Source organism: Culex pipiens, chromosome 3, assembly GCF_016801865.2.
Source record: "Culex pipiens pallens isolate TS chromosome 3, TS_CPP_V2, whole genome shotgun sequence".
In the NCBI taxonomy this organism is placed as follows: domain Eukaryota; kingdom Metazoa; phylum Arthropoda; class Insecta; order Diptera; family Culicidae; genus Culex; species Culex pipiens.
In genome coordinates, this window is record NC_068939.1 from 119,449,295 (window position 1) to 119,467,171 (window position 17,877).

The window sequence follows — 17,877 nt, forward strand, 5'->3', positions numbered from 1 at the left end:
ATCCCATTTTCGGCCTAACGTGGCGCCATTTTCGACCCATTGCAGTGAGTCTTTGACACCTGGGAAGAACGAGTGGAAAAAAAAGTTGAAGAATTTCCGAAGATGATGTGTTCATCGAAGAAGTGACCACCAAATTCGTGTCCGACAAATATGAGCGGTGAAGGAGAAAATCATCATCATTAGTCGCTGAAACAACCAAAGAAGCAAAAAAGAAGAAAATAACAGAGGAAAACAAAGTATAGTGCGACCAAGAGTGCACTTTAGAGTGCAGTTTCAATAACGGTCGAATCGTTTAAGGAAAAGTGAGTGAAGTGTGTGTGTTTGTGAGTGGTCTGCCACGTGGAGAGCGCCGAAAGTCGTTAGAGCCTACTACGATTTGACGAAAGAAGGTGGTCGTAGTGGCTGGCACTTAAGTGTACTAATGCTGACTTCACCTGATCGTGGTGATTGTTTTGTGATTGAAGGATAATTAGCCGGAGATTTGCTGGCAGAAGCGAAAATATCTGAAGAAAGGTAAGAGCGTTGTAATTTTATTTTTATTTTATTTTATGGTCAGAGTAAAACATTTAAAATATTTCAAATAATTTAAGAGGCAGTATTTGTAAATATTGCTCGGTTTGTTCTAGGGGTCGTATCGAGGTGCTCAGATTTGGATGAAACTTTCAGCGTTTGTTTGTCTATACATGATATGTCTCTTTGATTATACTTTTCGGTTTCAACTTGGACTTTGACTTATTTTACTCAATATATATTATTTTCAATATAAAAAATGCAAAAGCATGGTATTTTTACAAAAAATGCTGATTTTTCGTATAAAACATTCTAAAGAAATGCTAGCTATTAAGTTTTTACTTAAACAGGATTAAATCATATTTTCAAAATGTTTTTTTTTTGCAAAAACAAAAATAAATTTTACTAAAAGAATATAAAATACTTAGAAATAAGTACGAATTCAGACTTTTAATCGTGAAAGTTTTTAAATGACTGCTCATTAGGGTGATCAAAATAAGGGACTTACGTTCAAAATTTCGCTCCACACGCTGAATAATGTTACTTGTACTATGTCCGGACTCTGGGCCAAATATGAGCCAAATCGGTCAACATTTACTCATAGATATTCAAAGGTGAAGTTTGTATTATAAAAAAACGAAAAAATGTATGAAAACCTCAATTTTCTTACGCTTTTTCCACAGGGTATTCCTAAAAGTAAGATTTTTATCGGCAACTTTGTCGAACAAACCAAAGCCGTGACTTAATCCTGAAAAGTTATTAGTGATTTAAAAAAGTAATTTTTGTATGAAAAACATTTTTTTTCATCAACTTTGCCCAAAATTTGCACAAATGCTTAATTTAACAAAAAAATAACGATTTCCGTGGAACAGGAGGTACCCTACTGCTCATGTTTAGAAGAATGGAAAACTTCACTGATATATTACAGAAACAAGAAAAATAATTTTGAATAGGGTAATTTTCTACCAACTCTCACGAAATCGGGAAAAGTTGCCCCAACCCCTCTTCGATTTGCGTGAAATTTTGATGAGATAGAAATTTGGTGTCAAAGGTACTTTTATGTAAAATTAGACGCCCGATTCGATGGCTTACTCAGAATTCCGAAAAAAAGTATTTTTCATCGAAAAAAACACTAAAAAAGTTTTAAAAATTCTCCCATTTTCCGTTACTCGACTGTAAAAATTTTTGGAACATGTCATTTTATGGGAAATTTAATGTACTTTTCGAATCTACATTGTCCCAGAAGGGTAATTTTTTCATTTAGAACAAAATTTTTCATTTTAAAATTTCGTGTTTTTCTAACTTTGCAGGGTTATTTTTTAGAGTGTAACAATGTTCTACAAAGTTGTAGAACAGACAATTACAAAAAATTTGATATATAGACATAAGGGGTTTGCTTATAAACATCACGAGTTATCGCGATTTTACGAAAAAAAGTTTTGAAAAAGTTGGTCGTCATCGATCATGGCCATTCATAGTCACCCGCGACAGACACGGACGACGAAACAAAGAGAAACGCAAAAAGTAACTTTTTCAAATAAAAAAATTTAATAGCGATTCTGATTTGAAAGATTTCAAGCATTTCCATCTTTTATCGCGAAATCATAGATTCATTCGAAATCTGTAGACAACACAGAGGAAATTCAATTCGTCTCTATTTCTCCAAACTCAGTAACGGCAAACATACCATGAAGGTCTCCACGGTGTTCAGCCACCACCATGATCTCTTCTTCCACACCCCACCCAGCCGCGTCCAAATGAATCTATCAAAACTAGCCGGGGTTAGACCGCCGCCGATCCGACCTCCAGCAGCCAGCAGTAGTCCAGTCAGTCTGCCACAGTGTATAGGTAACGGTCAGCAATATCGATCCAAACAGCATCACGCACGCTCGCAGAGAAGAGCTCTTCTTCACTACCGACTGTCAAGGTTAATGAGTTGAAAATTTTACGCCAGCTTTGGCTCGGTACATTAATTAAATTGATTCGATGGAAAGCTTCCCCCCAACTCTTGGCATCGATGTCGTCTGTTGGAGCGGATTTGCTGAAATGGTGAAATTGACCGGTTGATTTGAATGTTGAAGCAACGAGGGTTGCAGAGTTGAACTAGGTTGGTTTCATCAGAACTTTTTTTAGTATCTTAAGATTGTTAATAAGTACACTCATGGCATGCCATCGTCCAAGACTCTCCGGAATACCCGGGGGACCCGGTAATGACGTACCTAACAACCATCCGGAAGTATCCACTTTTCAACGTTGAAGTCAGCAACAGTCCGCAACCACGAGCCAAGATGTTTCAAGTTTAATTGAATTAGTTACGGTCGTCGTCGGTTGTAGGATACCTTCGCGAAGTTTGATGAGCATCGTTGTGTGCTGTGTTGTGGTTTGCAGAAATAATGAAGCGAAAATAGTTGGCAGATTCGCACGCCGACTCCAGTACAGAGGTTGTACTGTGCTGTAGAAAGTATTTCAAGCCCAATTTAGACGATGTTGTTGCCAAATCGTTTCGCGGAGAAATTTTCCTACTTGCTAACCTATAAACCTTTAGAAAGGTTTCCGAAATCTGGGTGGTACAGACCCGCTTTCAATTCTTTTGTGAACATCCGATAATGATGTTTGAAGCAGATCAACATTTGCTCTAACCCCGAAACTCGTTACAACTAACGGTTTACCTACAACCAATCAACAAAACAACGTCGGAGTGCCATCCAAACTACAATGCCACGAACTGAAGCTAATTGATTGAGTTCAATGGAATAATCTAACCCACTATTTGAACAATGACAGCATAAGTTGCTTAACTTCGCAGAATATTTCGGTTAACTCACCCTGCTAGAAAATCAACCATGAAGTTATCAGTCCTATCAAGCGTGAAAGTTCAAACAACTGACGGGCGTCGTTGAATCGATTCGACAGAACTTGAACGAGGGTGGAATTGGAATATCATTTAAGGTGGGAATCCAAGTTGAAAACAGTTCGTAACGGCTGTCAATATCACAAACTTTGATATTGAATTAAGTTGTCTACTAAGGAATCGTAATTTGTAAAATGATTAATCATTTCACAAAATTAAAAAAAATCGTTTCGAGAATCAACCTAAAAAAAACAAAATTCAATTTTCAATTTAAAGTCCTCCACTCGAATTCCCTACACATGCTGCTCATCTTCTATCTTCTTTTTCAAACCTGCTCGCCTTTAAACCGCAAACAGGTTGCTTCCACAAAGCAGAAACAGAACAAGAATGTGGAGGTATGCAATTTAAAAGTCCACCTGCACCTGCTACCAGAGAGTTGTCGTAACACGCGGGAATCTTCCTACGCTGACGGTGGCGGCGTGTTGTCTTTCGAAGTTTGCGGTTGATGACCATGCTGCTGCCGGTTCCCAACCAGAAAAATGACTTAAAGAGCGATGGTAGCGATGGGAATTGTAACGTGGGGTAACTTTGAACACTTTTATGATGGCGTTTGAAGATTTTCAGAATTCATGATTTTTATCAAGAATTTCGGAAGAAGTTTCCACGGTCCCAACACAAAAAGTGTATAAAATAAAAAATGTAAACCTTCATTGAAAAAAAAAATAAAAAAAAAAATAAAAAAAACGTCTAAATTTAAGATTTCATGACTTTCAGATTTGATGAACAAATAATCAATTCTCTCCAAGATTAGCCAATTTTACCATTTTCCATCGTATTTTTTATTCACAAAATAAAATGAAAAAGAAAACGATATGAAAAAAAAACATTAAAAACATTTTCTTTACGATACGATTATCGATTTATACGATTTTCAAGGCCATACGGATATCAAATCTAAAGTTTTTTTAATAGGTCTTATAAACATATGAAAGACAATAGTTTGTAGGACCTTTAAAAAAAAAACTCTAGTAATGTTGTTTGAAATTAACCCTCTAAAGCACATTTTTTTTCAAAAAAAAAATGTTTTCCCTTGTTTAGGAGGTCATCCAAGCAACTTCTGTTCTACGAAAAGTTTTACTTCTCTTGTTTTATATTTATCTTGTTTCATTTTGCCTTCCTCACCTTATTGAGGAATGGCTATAAAATCACTCGGAAAATGAACTTTTTAGTTAGACCTCCTAGACCTACCTTCATTTGTATTTATCGACTCAGAATCACCAGCTGAGCAATTGTCTGTGTGTTTGGCTGTATGTAGACATGTGTACCAAATCAATGTCACTGGAATATCTCGTCACAGGGTCAACCGATTTTGGCCGGAAAGGTTTTAATCGATCCGTCTTAACGTCCCCTAAGTTGCTATTTAAATTCATGCAGTTTTGTCATGTATTGAAAAAGTTATGTTAAAAACACTGTTTCATATTAATTTAAAATTATGGTAAAAAGGGTGGTTTTTTCATGGAACCCTCACATGTGATATATTTTTAGAAAGCATATGAGAAGACCTTTTAGGTGGAGTAAGAATTTTCTAGATCTGACTTATCTATCTTGAATAACAAGCAGTTTAAAAAATGGTCTGAATTCACATAACCTCAACTGGTCGGGTCTGATCGCCACGAAAAAGCCGTGTAGAGGGTTGCCATTTTCCTCAATGGCCGTGTCTGTATAATCTTGACAAAAAGTCTGTAGGTAGTCTGTTATTTTTATTAGGACCTCTTAGGTGCTGTGATCACGTTAGAGAGGATCCATAAACCATGTGGACACTTTAGGCGAATTGGAATCACTCTATAAATGAGAGGAAGGCACCAACCACCTAAAGGTGGATTATGTAACGTTTTTAATATTATATTCGCATTTATCTGGTTAAGTTTATGTTTGTTTTTGATAGAATTAGGCTAATTCTACCTCTTCCTATCATAATAACCTTTGGCTATACAGCAATTCCCCACGATAACAGCATGATTCGAAAAAAAAGTTCTCCGATCGGGCTTAAATTTTTTCTGGGGGTTCCTTGGCCGAAATAATTAGACCCGTATTTTTTGTTTGGCTGTTAGGGTAACCTACGCCGTGTTAGAGTGGTCCAAAAAATGGCAATTTTCGCAAAAACCACTTTTTTCAAAAAATCATGTCTCCGCGCAATTTCTTCCAATTTTAGCAGTCCTAGATGCTAAAGAAAGGTGATTAGTTTGGCTATTTGGGAAAATTAGTAAGAAGTTTCAAAAATCTAGCTTAACATTTGAAAATGTCGTATGTAAACTTAAAATGCTGTTTTGAAGTTCTCGGAACCAAAGAGCCTATGTCTGAAAATGTTTTTATCGGATTCCTCGGAAAATTTCACATAATTTATCAAAAAATGGTGAAGTTATGTTTTCAATACTCTGAGATACGATTTTTTGAAAATAAAAACTGGGTTTTTCGACGCGCCACGCGCAAAAATGGGAAAATGACGAAAACGGGAAAAATCGACTTTTTTCACTAAAACTGCGATAACTTCCAATCCAATTCTTCTGGGTACCATTTTTTTTTGTAATTGATATACGCAGCTCTTGAAAAAAAGTTGGATTTAAAATAAAATAGTTTAAATTACATAGTTTTATATTTTCCCAAACACAATCTGTTATAGAAACAATGGTTATTCGAAAAAAATGTTTATAAATTTTGCCCTATTCATAAATGAAAAGTTATTTGAATTATTTAAGAAAATGATTTTCATTAATTTCTGAAATTGTTTGGAAATCTTCCAAAAATGAGCAAAAATTAAAAAAAATGTTTTGCAAAAAAAATCTATGGGATTTTGAATTATTTTCAACATTAAAAAGAACACATTTCTGGAAGTTTTTGCAATTTTTCAAGCACGATTAATCCTGGAAGTCAAAACTACTCCCAAGTTTTCTCAGCACTGACTGGTCCGATTTTAGCTCGGGAGGTTTCATTCGATCCGGTTGGGAGTCTCATAGATTGTTATTGTTTGTTTTAAGATCTGGAAATTTATGTAATTTTTTTAGGACGAATGCAGCGAGTTCAAAATGTTGAAGATTTGGCAATCCTGTCTCGAGTTATGAGCACTGAAGTGATATTTATGTACTTTTTTTTGCTAGATCTGTGAAAATATCATAAAATTTGAATCCAAAACCCATCATATTATCCAATGTTGGTGAAGAGTTTGGTCAACCACATAGGTGGAGTTTTTAATATGAGTTTTTGTAGTTTTTTCAACATGACTAGTTCTAGAAAAATGAATAGCGTTTTTAAGAGTTTTTGTATTCCTTCAGGCATGAGCAGTTTTTTGATAACTAAAAAAATATATCTATGATTTGAGTATACTTTTAAATTGAGCAGTTCACTGAATGATTTAAAGAGATAATTATATTTTATGTTTTTGCATTTTTAGATGTAATTTTCATTTATTTTACAAAGTTGAACGCTTTCTTGGAATCAAAGTTAAAAGTTGGACTAAAAAAATAATCAAAGCAAGAGTAGGGTAGAGTAGTCATCAATGAGACACGGGGAACAATGATAAAATGACTCTCACAAGACGTAGTTTCAATCAATCAGGCTCATATTTGGGGGAAAGGTGTGTCTACTAGATACACGTCTGCTATAATTGTGGCTTTGGTTATGGATGCTCCCTTGTAAAGTTATTCATACATGTTTGATTCTGGGGTGTAAAAGTAAATTATGACTAAAAATTACATTTTCGCTCATAGGCTGCCATTAACACAAAAACTAATATTTCTCCAAATTTCTTTCGTCATTTTACAGGGCATAAGTTGGGCTACAATGTTCTTTTATTGGGTTTGACCAAAATTTAGAATAAACCCAGAATCCAGGGCTGTCTCATTGTTCCCCACTCTTTGCTACCCATGGGTAACAATGAGACACTTTGAGTTTTCTTCATTAAACTTTTCAAAATCTGTGGAAATCTTTCAAAACATGAATTAGAAGTGATTTTTTGCATATTTATTGAGTTTGAACTTCATTTAACCAAAAATATAAAGTTATTTGATAAAATATATGGATTTTACAAAATTTAAATACTTTTTAGTATAACTTTTGTAAATTGAAGTTTCATGTTGACAAAATTGCTTGAAAATATTCAAAGCATGTCACCTGCAATGGAACAATATAAAAGCATGATGTTTTACTAGAAAAGTATTGATTTTTGTAGAGTGTCTCATTGTTCCCCAGCTGTCTCATTGTTCCTGCCAAGTGCGTCTACAATGAGACAGTTGAATAACTCTGACTGTAGACGTCAGATCGATCTCATATTTTGGTCAATGTTAGAACAAACTAAAAGAAAGAAAAGGCAACAAAAAGTTCTTTAAAATATGCTAAAGAAAAAAAAAATACAAAAATCGTTGAAGTTAAAAAACCAAAAGTGTCTCATTGATGACTACCCTACCCTACAACATAATTTATTTAAAGGGAAAATGCTCGTATGTTTGGCAGGTTAAGGACCCGGTACTAATTTCGTACCAATCAAATTTTTGCAAATTAAGTTGTTTGAATAGTAAAAATCAAAGTATTGATTGGAAATGGGATTGACTTCTTAAGGGGATTCTTAGGGGTGAACAGATTCAACGAGATTTAAAGAAATTAAAAAGGATTCAAAGAGATTGATTATAGTAACATTAGTTTCAAAACCAGAAATTTAAGGATTTTTAGATTCTAATAGATTCAAACGGATTCAATGAGATTCTCAAAGAGTTTGATTGGATTTCAAGAGTTTCTGAAAGATTTTAATTGATTTTGAAGGAATCTAAAGGATCATTAAGAAAATTCAAAAAGACTCTAAGAGATAAGAAAGGATGTAATTCTCAAGATTCTCATCGAGATTTATTCAGAATTTAAGATTTTTAAGGAGAATACAGAAATTTTATAGGAATCAAGAGAGATTTCAGAAGACGCAAGGATGTTCAGATTCTGAAAGATTAATACAGATTCAAAAAGATTCTATAGAGATTAAAGAATATTCAATGATATTCAAGGATATTCCATTTGCTTATATAAATTTTGAATAAGATTTCAAAAGATTGCAAGAGATTATCTACCCGAGCAGACGGAAAGAACTTGGGAATACATTTTTTTGATATTTGAAAATACTAGGCCAATAACATTTCATATTATTTACAACAAGGTTTGTTATTCGTCGTTATGATTTTTTTGTTATTGGATTGTTATTGTAATAACAGACTAATAACATTTTTAGTCATTCTTCGAACAAATCTTTGTTATTTGTTTTTTGTTATTTTAACAACTAATCCGATCATCCCAATAACAGTTGGTGGTATTCTTCCATAACAAAAAATGTTATTTCAAAGTTGTTTAGGCTTTCAATCAATATCAGACCAAAACATTTTTTTTATGATAACAAAAACTGTTATTAAACCCTTATGCAAAAATGGATTTTCAAGAAGATTCCGCAACACCTTTTGTTATTTTAACATTATTTGTTATTGAAATGGCATGAGTTTAGTTATTACCGTCTGCCCGGGTAAGAAATTTACTGTGTTACAACTAGGTTGCTCATTGGATTTGCAGAAGGTTTAACAAATAAAATTTAAATCACAACATATTCAGAGTTTCAAAGTAACAATTTCCTTCTTAAAGTTTCGCAAACCAAAAATCGAAACCTGCCATCCAAAGTCCGTCCTCGTGAAGAGTCCAAATTAAAGGAAAAATTAAAAGCCACAAACATGCCGGTTGGAAATGGTTCGCCGCAACAAAACATGCGTTTTTGTTCACGTGAGAACCACCTTTCCTACCCCCTCTTCCCTTGTCACCGTCCTGGCAGACCCGGATCGATGTCCGTGGGTATGCGAAAATCTGTTGCTCGGCGGGGCATTCCCGAAGGTTTGCACATGCCTCGCTGGAGGTCGGACCTCGTATTTCATTGGCCTCTCTGTATCGCGCTCGCTGGTGGGAAGAAATGGTGGCGTTTCCGCTTCGAGATTACCGTGTGAGAACTCACACGGAGATATCTTCCGTTCTGACTGGGATTTGGGAACTGCGAGCTGGTATTCGAAGTCATGGTAACCTTGCGGAGTGTGTTTTTTTGTTTGGTTTGTGTTTTATTACGTCGAATTAGCTTGTCACAGGAAAGTGGCTTATTCTGGATATACCTTCTGCGAAGTTATGGTTGAAGTTTTCGGCGAAGAATGTGCACTTTGCGTGACTAGAGGCTTCTTACTTTACTTGGTTGGTCGGGATATTGAGACTGCCTTGCCTGATATTTTAGTCGCTATTCAAGTCCAAGCACCCGTATATGTATAGTATGGATGGATGGTTGAGGAAATTCATGATAACGCTCTGGCCGCGGCAGCCATGGATGCGTTGTTTAGTCTACATAACTTAGAAACAGGCCTGACGAGGAATGGCAAATATTTATCATGGGATAGTGTGACTGTGCAACCAGTGGGAGAAATTGTATGTGGGTAATTCTCTACCAACTCACACGAAATCGGGAAAAGTGTCCCTGATCACGAATCCGAGATCCGCTTTTTTGATGTCTGGTAACGGAGGGGCGGTACGACCCCTTCCACTTTTAAACATGCGAAAAAAGAGGTGTTTTTCAATAATTTGCAGCCTGAAACGGTGATGAGATAGAAATTTGATGTCACAGAGACTTTTATGTAAAATTAGACGCCCGAATTGATGGCGTACTTAGAATTCCGTAAAGAACGTATTTATCATCGAAAAAAGGTGCAGGTGGTTATGTTCTACATGACCAATAGGACAAAGAACTTTGTACAAAACTCCTAAAAAATATTCTATTTTATTTTATATTTTTAAAACATTGCCTATGTATTTAATCCTAAATAATTTATTCCTATAAAATGTTTTCAATCTTTGGCACCTCTGTGGAAATAAATTGCCAAAACAAGTATGGTTCGGAAAATGTCCAATCAAAATGGTAATTTTCATGTCCAGTATCAAAAACCATGAATTTTGGTACCCATATTGCCCCAAATCGAATAGTTCGATTAATGTCCCCCCGGTAGAACCTTCCCGAGGGCAACTGCCACTCCGGGTGTGGCCAATCCGGTCAAAATGGCCATTTTCATTACAAGTTTCAAAAATCATGAATTTTGATACCCATATTGCCCCAAGTCGTATGGTTCGATAAATGTCCCCACGGTAGAACCTTCCCGAGGGCACTGGCCACTCCGGGTGTTGCCAATCCTGCCAAAATGGCCATTTTCATCACCAGTTTCAAAAATCATGAATTTTGATACCCATATTGCCCCAAGTCGTATGGTACGATTAATGTCCCCCCGGTAGAACCTTCCCGAGGGCACTGGCCACTCCGGGTGTGGCCAATCCGGTCAAAATGGCCATTTTCATTACCAGTTTAAAAAACCATGAATTTTGATACCCATATTGGCCCAAGTCGTATGGTACGATTAATGTCCCCCCGGTAGAACCTTCCCGAGGGCACTGGCCACTCCGGGTGTGGCCAATCCGGTCAAAATGGCCATTTTCATTACAAGTTTCAAAAACCATGAATTTTGATACCCATATTGCCCCAAGTCATATGGTTCGATTAATGTACTCCCCCGGTAGAACCTTCCCCAGGGCAATGGCCACTCCGGGTGTGGCCAATCCGGTCAAAATGGCCATTTTCATTACCAGTTTAAAAAACCATGAATTTTGATACCTATATTGCCCCAAGTCGTATGGTTCGATTAATGTCCCCGATTAATGTGTGGCCAATTCTGCCAAAATGGCCATTTTCATCACCAGTATCAAAAACCATGAATTTTGATACGCATATTGCCCCAAGACGTATGGTTCCGTAAATGTCCTACCGGTAGAACCTTCCCTGAGGGCAATGGCCACTCCGGGTGTGGCCAATCCAGTCAAAATGGCCATTTTGATTGCCAGTTTCAAAAACCATGAATTTTGATACGCATATTGCCCCAAGACGTATGGTTCCGTAAATGTCCTCCCGGTAGAACCTTCCCTGAGGGCAATGGCCACTCCGGGTGTGGCCAATCCAGTCAAAATGGCCATTTTGATTGCCAGTTTCAAAAACCATGAATTTTGATACGCATATTGCCCCAAGACGTATGGTTCCGTAAATGTCCTCCCGGTAGAACCTTCCCTCAGGGCACTGGCCACTCCGGGTGTGGCCAATCCGGTCAAAATGGCCATTTTCATTACAAGTTTCAAAAACCATGAATTTTGATACCCATATTGCCCCAAGTCATATGGTTCGATTAATGTACTCCCCCGGTAGAACCTTCCCCAGGGCAATTCATCACCAGTATCAAAAACCATGAATTTTGATACGCATATTGCCCCAAGTCGTATGGTTCCGTAAATGTCCTCCCGGTAGAACCTTCCCTCAGGGCACTGGCCACTCCGGGTGTGGCCAATTCTGCCAAAATGGCCATTTTCATCACCAGTATCAAAAACCATGATATTTGATACCCATATTGCCCAAATTTGTATGGTTCCGTAAATGTCCTCCCGGTAGAACATTCCCTCAGGGCACTGGCCACTCCGGGTGTGGCCAATCCTGCCAAAATGGTCATTTTCATTACCAGTATCAAAAACCATGAATTTTGATACCCATATTGCCCAAATTTGTATGGTTCCGTAAATGTCCTCCCTGAGGGCAATGGCCACTCCGGGTGTGGCCAATCCTGCCAAAATGGCCATTTTTATCACCAGTATCAAAAACCATGAATTTTGATACCCATATTGCCCCAAGTCGAATAGTTCGATTAATGTCCCCCCGGTAGAACCTTCCCGAGGGCAATTGCCACTCCGGGTGTGGCCAATCCGGTCAAAATGGCCATTTTCATTACCAGTTTCAAAAATCATGAATTTTGATACCCATATTGCCCAAATTTGTATGGTTCCGTAAATGTCCTCCCGGTAGAACCTTCCCTCAGGGCAATGGCCACTCCGGGTGTGGCCAATCCTGCCAAAATGGCAATTTTCATCACCAGTATCAAAAACCATGAATTTTGATACCCATATTGCCCAAATTTGTTTGGTTCCGTAAATGTCCTCCCGGTAGAACATTCCCTCAGGGCAATGGCCACTCCGGGTGTGGCAAATCCTGCCAAAATGGTCATTTTCATTACCAGTATCAAAAACCATGAATTTTGATACCCATATTGGCCAAATTTGTATGGTTCCGTAAATGTCCTCCCGGTAGAACCTTCCCAAAGGGCACTGGCCACTCCGGGTGTGGCCGATATCCTACCAAATTGTTCCCAATAATTTTGGTATTCCGGTGACCGTTCTGGCTACCGTCAAGTTCGTGCACCACCTGCGTGTGTGTGTGTGAGCAATAAAATTCCCAACGTAAGGTCCGTCTTTGATGAAAGTCTGATGGACACTAAATCCTCCAGAGGCTAACTTTTAGCTTAAATAGTTTTCACGGCATCTACGCAACAGAAACAGAATGTCACGCCGAGGGCTTGCGACGGTAACGCTACATTTTCGAAAAATTTTGCATTGACACCGCAGATGGGACCATCCATAAACCACGTGGACACTTTAGGGGGGGGGGGGGTATGGCGATTGTCCACGCTCCATACAAAAAAGGTTTTTTTTGTATGGGCAATTGTCCACGAGGGGGGGGGGGGGGGGGGTTGAGATTTCCAAAAAAAGTGTCCACGTGGTTTGTGAATGGTCCCGATAGAGCTTTAAGACAAAGTCCTTTGTCAAAAACGTTATTTAACTGTAATGGAACATGTCATTTTTTGGGAAATTTAATGTACTTTTCGAATCTACGTTGACCTAGAAGGGTCATTTTTTTTCATTTAGAACATTTTTTTTTCATTTTAAAATTTCGTGTCTTTCCTAACTTTGCAGGGTTATTTTTTAGAGTGTTACAATGTTGTACAAAGTTGTAGAGCAGACAATAACAAAAAAAATATACATAAACATAAGGGGTTTGCTTGTCACGAGTAATCGCTATTTTACGTAAAAAAAAGTTTTGAAAAAGTTGGTCGTCGTTAATCATGGCTAGGGTTAGTGAAATTTCACGATTTCGCGGACAGCGTGAAATCCGCGAAATTTGTCTTTTTCCGCGAAATTCCGTGAAATTTTATGTTTGTGTGAAACTGTAACGATTTTTTAAATATTTTATCAAACTCAAAAAGGAATAAAAATAATTCAAAGATCTACTGTAGAATTAAGCGAGTGAAAATACCCTTGTTCAATTGCTAATATAGGGTTAGTGAAATTTGATGACCGTTCGCGAGCAGTGTGAAATTCTTGATATTTATAAATTTTCTCAGATCATTTTTTTCTTCAAAAACATCAATATTTCAACTATAAAGACTTTTTAAGTAAATTTTATAAGTTTTCAATTAAAAAGCTTGATATGAATCATTTGAAGAATTGTTTAAATTTATCAGTTTTTAGGAACTAACAAAATTTAGTAATATTTTTTCACTTTAGTAAAAAATTTACTACTATTTAGTTTGAAAATTAAAATTTCAAAAAAAAAAATAAGCTTTGTTTTACCCAAAACTAAGTAAAGAGTATTTATTATCTTCGAAATCTCATTTTAAAAACATGTCAGATTTTTCTCTAAGTTCTGTTTAATTTTAAAGATATTTGATTATGTGGGTGAATGATTCCCCTTTTTTTGTTTTCTGTTCTCATTTTAAATAAAAAATTGATTTTGTTACAAATTATATTATTTTTGCTTATTGATTCAAAATTTAGTTTTTGAAAAGAGAGATGAAATCCTTAAAAAATATTTTGAATGGTATAAATGTTGCAAAAAATTCAAACTATTTCACTCATTTTGGGTGGACAAGATTGAATCTTGCTTTGATATGAAATTCAATGAAATGTAAACTGCTAAAACAGAAGCAAATCAGTTTTTGCTTTATTAGTTGAATATCAAAAATGTAGATCAATAAATGATTATACGCATGCCCTACATTTTGTTTTAAAATATAAAAAGAGCTCGTCCATAAACTAGGTGGAAACTTTTTTGAAAATTATGAGATTTTTTTTGTTTCACGTTTGAATTTAGTGAAGATTTTTTTAGTTTATTGAAAAATAATATATAATGAAGCATAAAAAGTAGTTTCTGTGATTTAAACAAAAGATTTTCAGAGTTATTTTAACATTTTTCACGTTCCGCGAAATTTGCGTGAAATTTTGTGTTTTGAAATTGAGGTCCCCGTGAAATTTGCTATTTTCGAGCGTGAAAAATCACTAAGCCTAATCATGGCCGTTCATGATCACCCGCGACAGACACGGACGAAAAATCAAAGAGAAATGCAAAACGTTTGTGATCGAGAAATACTTAACAAAAATTGTGGTATTTTTAGTAGAATTTGGACATCTCCCACTTTCCTTATAACTTTGGCCAATCAGAGCACAATAATGTTGAAAGGATCGACCTCCTTGAAAAACATTTTTTTTGAAAATTCTAAAATCAAGATTAACAATTCAAAAGGGCCTATTTCATTAAAGAAGGTAGCTTTGATTTTAAAACTTTCAAAATATCTTTTTTAATAGATCACGAAATTTTACGAATGATTTTTTTTATATTGAAATTCGGACCATAATTTTTTGAGTCATTGGCATTTGAAAATTCAGTGCTGTTTGGGTGACATTTAAAAATTTCAATTTTATTATTTCTTCATTTTTGAGTGGCTGTATTTCAGGGACGAATAGACCAATCTTCAATATGTCAATATTTGCAAAATAAAAAAAAAAGTTTTTTTTCTCGGGTTTCTCAAGTTGTGATTTTACATTTTTTTTTAATCACTATTTTTCAAAAATGCCCATTCTTCTCGATCCCTCAAAAGATGCATTGTTGGTCCCCTGAAGCATATTACAATGTTTTAAAAATCTAAAAGTACGGATTTTAGGAATTCAACTTATAGTGATAAAACCAAGTTTGCTTTACTTTTCACCAGGGATTTCTGTAGAGAAAAACTTCGTTGAGCTAGAACATTTAAATAGCTCCCGTGGCTGCTGTTCAGTACACTTTTGATGATTGTTTTTTGTTTCACTATCTGCACATTTTTTTCACAAAACTTCACTAATTATCAATATTATCACTGAGTTCCAACTAAATGAAAGGGCCTATAAACAGCATTCAAAACAATAATCAGGTTACAGTTCTTTTGTGCCGTTTCAGTCCTCTTCTGAACAGCATTTGGAAAGGGCCCTTTTAGAATAACAATTAGAAAAGTTAAAGGGCCTAAATTGTGAGGTTTATTGCGAAAATCAACATAAATTAGAATCATTAAAGTTAAGTTGACGAAAATGATGAATGTTGACGTATGATCAGTAAAAATTCCACCAGTCCAGCTTCTTTTTCAAATAATAATTGAAAAAAAAAGTTGTCCACTGTTTGCCAGTGATTTACTCCAATCGTAATTTTTGATTTTGTGCCCTAATGAAATGTTTGGCTCGATAATTTCTTGCGATATTTGAAACTTTTTATTAGCCAACAGCGGATAGTATTGTTTTTTAAATTATATTTTTCAATTTACCATACAACTACTAAACAGATTTCAGCAAAAAAAAAAAAATAAAATCACATTATAAATCATACTGTGCCTTAACATTACTTTTCGCACACACGTCCAATCATTTACAGTCATGCCCCGGTTTTGCACTGCCTCGGTTTTGATTCGTTCAGCTGCCTCGGTTAAGCACGGTCCAGTGCTTAACTGAAGCACAGAGCTTATGGGATTTTGGCTATATGGGAGACATTTACTTTATTCGTATGAAAAATCATGCAAACATCAAAATATTATAGTGTTTTGAAATCGGGATGATGCCAACTATCCATTGAAATTATTATTTCATGAAAAATACATATTTTTCCAGTATTTTGACATTACAATTTATTTTTTTATCTCGAAAAAATACTCAAAATTATTGTTATTGCAATATGGGTATCAAATGATTGGATTTTTTTCATACATTTCGAATGTAAAATATATTTTTTTGAAAACCCTCGAAATTTTCACAAAATTACGTATTTTGGAAAAAAATACTCAAAATTTAAGTTTTTACAATTTGGGTATAAAACGATTGGGATTTTTTTTAAACATTTCGAATGTAATAACAACATATTTTGAAAACACTCAACATTTTAACAAAACTACGTATTTTTGAAAAAAATCAAAATTTCAGTGTTCACAATATGGGTATCAAGCGATCAGGACTTTTTCATACATTTCGAATGTAATAACAACTTTTTTTAAATACTCAAAATTTTCTCAACACTACGAATTTTCGAAAAAATACTCCAGTTTTCAGTTTTTTACAATATGAGTATCACACGATCGGGATTTTTTCATACATTTCGAATGTGATTACAACATATTTTGAAAACACTCAAAATTTTCATAAAACTTCGATTTTTCGAAAAAATCGCAAAATTTCAGTTTTTACAATATGGGTATCAAAAAATCAGGATTTTTTCATTCATTTCGAATGTATTAATAATATTTTTTGAAAATACTCAACATTTTCACAAAACTACGTATTTTCGAAAAAATACTCAAAATTTCCGTTTTAGCAATAAGGGTATCAAACGATCGAGATTTTTCATACATTTCGAATAAAATAACAATATTTCTTGAAAATACCTTTAAAAATTGTGTATTTTTTCAAAAATACGTAGTAAAGTGATAATTTGGAGTATTTTCCGATCGTTTGATACCCATATTGTAAAAAACTGAAATTTGGAGTATTTTTTCGAAAATACGTAGTTTCGGGAAAATTTTGATTATTTCGAAAAAAAATTGTTATTACATTCGAAATGTATGAAAAAATCCTGAACGTTTTATACCCATATTGTAAAAACCGAAATTTTGAGTATTTTTTTCAAAAATACGTTGTTTTTTGGAAATTTTGAGTTTTTTTCAAAAAATGTTGTTATTATATGGGTAATTCTCCGCCAACTCACACAGCAGTTGCCCCGACCCCTCTTCGATTTGCGTGAAAGTTTGTCCTAAGGGGTAATTTTGTCCCTGATCACGAATCCGAGGTCCGCTTTTTGATATCTCGTGACGGAGGGGCGGTACGACCCCTTCAATTTTTGAACATGCGAAAAAAGAGGTATTTTTCAATAATTTGCAGCCTGAAACGGTGATGAGATAGAAATTTGGTGTCAAAGGGACTTTTATGTAAAATTAGACGCCCGATTTAATGGCGTACTCAGAATTCCGAAAAAACGTATTTCTCATCGAAAAAAACACTAAAAACGTTTTAAAAATTCTCCAATTTTCCGTTACTCGACTGTAAAAAATTTTGGAACATGTCATTTTATGGGAAATTTAATGTACTTTTCGAATCAACATTGTCCCAGAAGGGTCATTTTTTCATTTAGAACAAAATTTTTCATTTTAAAATTTCGTGTTTTTTCTAACTTTGCAGGGTTAGTTTTTAGAGTGTAACAATGTTTTACAAAGTTGTAGAGCAGACAATTACAAAAATTTTGATATATAGACATA

General features: G+C 35.2%; 1 protein-coding gene across 6 annotated transcripts in view; it reads left to right on the plus strand.

The window, feature by feature from the left end:
• LOC120413919 (uncharacterized) overlaps positions 1-17,877 on the plus strand; it is a 259,164-nt gene that overhangs the window by 7,231 nt on the left and 234,056 nt on the right. For all 6 annotated transcript variants that reach the window (XM_039574896.2, XM_039574893.2, XM_039574897.2 and 3 more), the window contains exon 2: positions 46-513. The gene's annotated coding sequence lies outside the window, so the exon portion shown is untranslated. The remainder of the gene's footprint in view (positions 1-45; positions 514-17,877) is intronic.